The following is a 6,487-nucleotide window of genomic DNA, read 5'->3' as shown; positions in this document are numbered from 1 at the left end:
AAGTGCTTTACAGAGACATTAGAAACAAGAACAAATAAAAAGCATGATTTAAAATTGAATAAAACAAGCAAATAAACTAACTAACTAATTAACAAACAAACAAACAAACAAAACAGTATATAAAATCAAAACAGATAAAATCAGTAGTTAAATGTAAGTTTTGAAATTTAAGCTTAAAGTGTGGATTTGGTGCTTTATTCAAATGCAGCTGAGAACAGGTGAGTCTTCAACCTGGATTTAAATAAACTGAGTGTTTCAGCTGATCTGAGGCTTTCTGGGAGTTTGTTCCAGATATAAGGAGCATAAAAGCTGAATGCAGCTTCTCCGTGTCTGGTTCTGACTCTGGGAACTGATAAAAGACCGGATCCAGATGACCTGAGGGATCTGGAAGGTTCATGCTGGGTCAGGAGGTCACTGATGTATTTTGGTCCTAAACCATTCAGAGCTTTATAGACCAGCATCAGAACTTTAAAGTCTATCCTCTGACGGACAGGCAGCCAGTGTAAAGACCTCAGAGCTGGACTGATGTGGAGGAGGAGGAGTTCAGTTTACCTAAGATGTCCTCCAGGTCTTTGCTGTTAATAGGTTGAAACTGTTTCATGGTGTTTAAACAGTAAACACGAATATCAATGAATATAAAAAGATTTTGACAATTATTTTAAAACATTGATTTGATTACTGGATGTGGACCTCACACAAATTACCAGAAGTGGACAAAAGTCAGTTCCTGTAAGGTCAAAGGTCACATCAGTAGACTTGATAGATGTAGATGATAATGAATACAGTCAACAGGGCACAGTCTCTGTTTGCATTTTTATTTGATTTGATGATTCATTCCCGTAGGCAGAGGTATGACGTTTGATCCACATCAATGAAAATTACAACCTGTACCACACACTCTGAGCTGAGCGTGAACAGGAAGGACAGACTGCAGTAATAGGACGTTTGATGAAACACTATAGGATGATCCCTTTAAGGACCTTTTCAGCTTCCTGTGATCCTGCCAGGATCACCTGACAGGTGTTGAGTCTAAACTCTGAGCAGTGGAGCTGAAATCACTCCATTCACATCGATGTCATTACCTAAAAAACAAAAACGCATTGAAGATGGTCTCATTAGTACTATATAGTGTTTGGATGACTGTTTTCTGTCTGTTACTCTCATGTGAACTCCAGGATCTGAAGTCTTTATTGGTGATTAAATAAAGTAATATTTTCATGTCAGGCTTTTGAACAAAATAAGCTAATCAGCTAATCAAGAAAAAATTATTTCTAAATAAACCCATAATTAATGCTGTTTTACTCACAGCAAATACAAATTCATGATCACAGGAGCTGCTTCACTCCACAGAGTACTTTGAATAAAGGTGACACTTCGCTATCTGACCTATGTAAGTAAATTAAAATAACGTTCAGCACAATACTTTTCTCTCTGCACAAGCCCAGGCTTTTATTTTGAAGTCAAAGCAGCTCACGCAGAGGTCAATGGACGCTTTCAGTTCACGTGACAAAACTAATATGCCGTCAAAGTGCGCACGCGCAGATTCTTACGGCGAGCAGTGACGTATTCAGTTTGTGTAAAAGCTTTAAACTTCAAAAGCAGACGTGCGTCACGTGACAGGAATAAAAACGTCATATTCTTATTAAACTAAAACTGCTTCTCTGAAACTCACCTGAGCCCAGGGCCCTGTTTCAGGAAGCCGGTTTAGTGGAAAAACTGAGTAAGTATACCCTGAGTTAACGAAAACTCTGGGTTTTCGGTTTCACAAAGCGAGTTCAGCTGCAGCCTGAGTGAGTCACTATGACGACACACGCCGTGAAGCTAACCTGCCCCCTAGCAGGTTTACTACAACTAACCCTGACTGTCTCCGCCTCTGTGTCGGAAACCTGACAGTAGGAAGTGTCAGACATGGCGTGCCACTTCCTTGAAGAGCCAGTAGATGTTGAAGCCCAAATTCTCCGCAGAGCTCTCCGCCGGGAGAGAGTGATCAGAGCGCGTTTGGACATTTTATCATTTCCTGATGATTTCCTGTGTGAACGTTACCGTTTCTCAGCACAATCTATAATTTTTTTGAATAACATCCTCAGGCCATATATTACGCATGTGACACATCGCGGACATGCTCTCAGTTCATTGCATATTATTTGTATTGCACTTCGGTTTTTTGCAAACGGGAGCTTTCTGTATAATATTGGTGACGCTGAGCACGTTTCCAAGGCTACCGTCTGTCGGGCAGTCAGGAATGTTACAGTTGCACTGAAACGTCTCCTGTACTCGTTTGTGTTCCCCGGTCATAGACCCACAAGATTCATCAAAGAGGGATGCCACAAAATTGCAGGTATCAGGATGAACAAAACTTAATTTATGATGTGGTGATACTTGAACTACTACTTAAATTTTACATTTATTTTCAGGGTTCCCAGGCGTGATTGGCTGTATAGATGGCACTCACATTCCAATCATTGCTCCTTTAGTAAATGAAGGAGACTATGTGAACAGGAAGTCTTTCCACAGCATTAATGTACAGGTACATAGTTCCCTGTAGCATGTCAAACTAACAAATTATTTCATTATAGTAATGGATGCTAATTTGTGTTCTCTGCACTGTGAAGATCATATGTGATGCTGCCAACATTATCACAAATGTGGAAGCCAAGTGGCCAGGCTCTGTCCATGACTCACAAATATTCCGTGAATGTACACTGAGCACAAAATTTGGACATGGTGAGTTGAAAATACTTTAAAATATGTAAAGACCAATTGCTTCAGGGACATTTGAACTGAAGTGTATCCTTCTGTCTTAGGAGAGTTCACTGGCTACTTGCTTGGTGATAGGGGGTATCCATGTTTACCCTATTTGCTTACCCCTTACCCTGACCCTGAACCGGGCCCACAGCAGCGATATAATCTGGCTAATTGCAGGACAAGAGCCAGAATTGAAATGACTATCGGAATGCTTAAGGCCCGGTTCCAGTGCCTGCAAAGACTCAGGGTCACCCCAGAAAGGGCATGTGACATTATTGTGGCATGTGTGATTCTTCACAACATTGCCACAATTAGAGGAGAACACTGTCCTTCTGAACCAAACATCAGCAGTGATCCAAACCATGAACATCCTGACCCTCCCACGGACATACAAGATGGAAGCGCAGTCAGAGACACCATATGTCACAATCATTTCTTTTGACCCATCACCTCAACATGTTGAAAGAAGAATAAACAGATGTTTTGTTCAACTGGCTTTATTGGTCGCCTGTATTTCCTGTACACAAAGTATTAAAAGATGTAAACCTCATAAAGTGTCTCTGTTGCTTCCTCCTCTGTAACAGCTGTCAATGTTTCTTCATTATTTTCCTGTAGTAAAGAAATAAACAACATTGCTGTTCTACTGTAAACTCATATAATCTGTGGAGTATTACTCACAACTGCATGTTGGTCTGGCTCAACAGGAGGCTGCACCAGATGCAGTACACCATCACCATCAACTGATAGAATATGAGGTTTATACAGGTCACTTATAACTTACAAGGGACCAAATGGCAATTAACAAACATACCAATCACCTTACACTTCATTGTCATTATGCTCTCAAAGACAACCAAGACTGAGGGAAGGCAAAATCAGTCGGAAAATAACTTCACTACAAAATAATCCATTATGGTAAAGAGTTTATCAAATGAATGAGTAGCACTGCAAAGGTGACTGTGAAGAAAGGGTGTATGCACATCATGTATTATTTTGAATTTACCCCCTATGTAGTGTGGGGATGAACAAAAAGTATTTGACCAGCATAATATAATCTGCAGTATGATCATTGCTTTAACAAAGTAACAGATAGCTTTAAGAAGGCCTTAAGATGCTTATGCACACAGTTATTATGTTTAGTAGAGGTTCTTGATTAAAACATTTATTTAGTAAAAGTCATATCCATAGTTTCAGTTCGATTATTACATATACGAGAGTGGTTTCTGTCTCTCTGTCTGGTGAGGGGTCAGGAGCTAGTCGCGAGGTGAAACAGGGTGCAATTGTGGTTAGCACACAGACGCAGACACACACACACTTTTAGTTAGATTCATTTATGGGGGAAAGTTTAATTGTGGTTTGCTGATGTTGGAAAGAGCAGTTTGTCGCAGAACTGCTGCTGAGGTGTCAAGATGACAAGCGAGCATCCGGCAGTGACAGGATGCACCTGCTATGAAGATGGAAGACGATGTTCTTTTAAACTGTGTTAAAAGGTCATTGTGGTTTTGATTTGACGCACGTATATATCCTGTCTGTGACGTATGAAGGGGCGTCAGTAATTCAAACCCTGATGCTATAAAAATCTGTGTATGCTCTGATTAAGAGGACGACTACTGGCTGTCTGCGTACAGAGTGTCTTCCCACACGTGTGTTCATTAAAATCATTGTTTGACCAAAAGACCTTCTGGACCATGGTGGTTTGTACTCTCCTTCCTCAATTTTGAACCTTAACAGTAGGCACTTGTGTCTTGCGGGGTTATTGACTCAGAGGATGTCCCCGCAGAGATGCCTTCGGCCACAGGGCGCCCACTGTTTTGGCTGAGGGCCAACTGCTCAGCCTCTGTGAGTGGTGGTGGTGGAGGACCCCCACCTGTTTTTCGGGCCTCCGCTTTTTTTCTGTTGGCTATAACGGGCCACATTTGAGTATACAGAGTAAGCAAATATGTACTTGTAATGTGCTCAGATAATTTCAATAAGTGCTTACAGAAAGAAAATTAATGTAGCCTCTAACTGCAATTGATTTACATGGGACAAACAGACCAAGCACTATGGCTCATAATACAATTACACCTTACCTGTTTGGACTATATTTTTATATTTCATTTTTACTTGCTGCCAGGAACGTTTGGGGCCTGTTGGGTTGCACCTGCGCTCACATCACGTCACAAAATAAAATGTATGAAATAACAAATAAAATAACATATGATAAAATAACGTGTTAAATGGGTGGAAATCCCTCGATCAATGTTTAAATTAACACTCACGCATTGACTCTGTCGGCTATGTTTTGCCATGCATGCTCACTTTCTTTTGCAGCTGAGGCTGTGTTACTTTTTTCCGCGGAATTTGCATGTTATCGGCATACACTGCCATCAGAATTTCGGCCTCAAGCGCTGTGAAATACATTGACCGCGCCTTCTTTCCCTCCGTCTCCATGGTGACTCGCTTAATCTGTGCTCCACTAATCAGGGCTTTATGTATCCTCGTCCGCACGCTTCACTTGGGGTTAAAGCAACTCCGCGTTGACTGAACTAATTGTTATCAGCCTTTCTGAAACCGAATATTCCGAGTTGGACAGTTCGGGGTTACTCAACCCTGAGTATCGTTTTTCACTCTGAGTTTTCTAAACCGGCTTCCTGAAACAGGGCCCAGGTGTTGATCACAGACAAACAGCATAGTCACGTGATTTATCAGAACGCAGCTTCAGTCAGCCTGACGCTCAGTGGCGGTCCTAGCCTGTTTGGCGCCCTGGGCGAACACTCCCCCTGGCGTTACTTGCACTGCTGTAACTGCAGCCTCGTTGTCTCGTCTCTATATGCTGGACTGTCTGTAGCGGAGATGACAATAAAGTTTACTTTAACTTCAGCACCGCGCAGGCGCACCGAGGGCTCTCGAGCTCACTTTTCATGTATAGAATTTCGAAAAAACATCGCTGCTAAATCTGTATCATGATGTCTGGTGTTTTTGTGTTTGTTGCTTTGTTTTTATTTTGCGAGTTGGTTATTAGACGCCGCCCCGCCCTCTCCTCCCTGTGCCGCAAGCAGCAGGCGCACCTCCCAAACGGAGGGCGCCCTTACTCCCAGCAAATGGGCGATAGAAAACCGATCGGTGCCTACGACATTCCCAATATGCGCTGGCTGATGTCGGGGCAGAATGAGTACGAGCCCGTGTCAAAAACCGCTACTGCTGAGGCTTCAGGGAGCAAACTGACCAATGAGGCGCTGACTTTGAATACAGTGTTGTGCCAAAAACTGATTGCTGCCATAAGCTATAAATGACTTGTTGGTCTATAATATGTCAAACATGTCAACTTTACATTTTTGGCAGTGACTTTTATATCTCCTTTATTTATCCAGTTAAAAAAAAAAGTCAGAAATTGCAACAAATAAAACAGTTCTGTAAACACTTAAAGTGGGGAAAAGTCGGGATTGGTCATAATGAAAGTACAATAACACAGAGTTATTAAGATACTTTATGAAAAGGGGTAATTTTAAGGTTTTGCCTATAACCCTGTTAATGTAAAGATATTACTCACACTGGAAATCAGTTTTTGGCACAACACCGGCGCAGAGTCCAAGCAGTTTGTATTTATTTGTATTTGTATGTATTTGTATTTATCCAGAAAATAAACCAAGTTCATGTTTTTACCCCAAAATCTGAAAGCAGTGAGAAATCAGAACATTGAACCCGTAAAACTGACGTCAAACATTAACTAACTGGAATCTTACATCTTATGATGAGCTTC

At 41.5% G+C, this 6,487-nt stretch overlaps 1 long non-coding RNA gene across 1 annotated transcript; it reads left to right on the top strand.

Annotated features, from left to right (window-relative positions):
• The first annotated feature begins 1,511 nt into the window (after positions 1 to 1,511).
• LOC146563321 (uncharacterized) lies at positions 1,512 to 4,080 on the top strand. Its single transcript, XR_014894728.1, has 3 exons — positions 1,512 to 2,338; positions 2,415 to 2,527; positions 2,613 to 4,080. It is a non-coding gene; the product is annotated as an uncharacterized LOC146563321 (long non-coding RNA).
• Positions 4,081 to 6,487: the final 2,407 nt, after the last annotated feature.

The sequence above is a fragment of the Mchenga conophoros genome, linkage group LG12 (assembly GCF_057382185.1).
Source record: "Mchenga conophoros isolate Kocher_MC1m ecotype Shallow Benthic linkage group LG12, M_conophoros_male_GT1.1, whole genome shotgun sequence".
In the NCBI taxonomy this organism is placed as follows: domain Eukaryota; kingdom Metazoa; phylum Chordata; class Actinopteri; order Cichliformes; family Cichlidae; genus Mchenga; species Mchenga conophoros.
The sequence above is the reverse complement of the archived record's forward strand: the minus strand, read 5'-3'. Positions and strand labels throughout refer to the sequence as shown.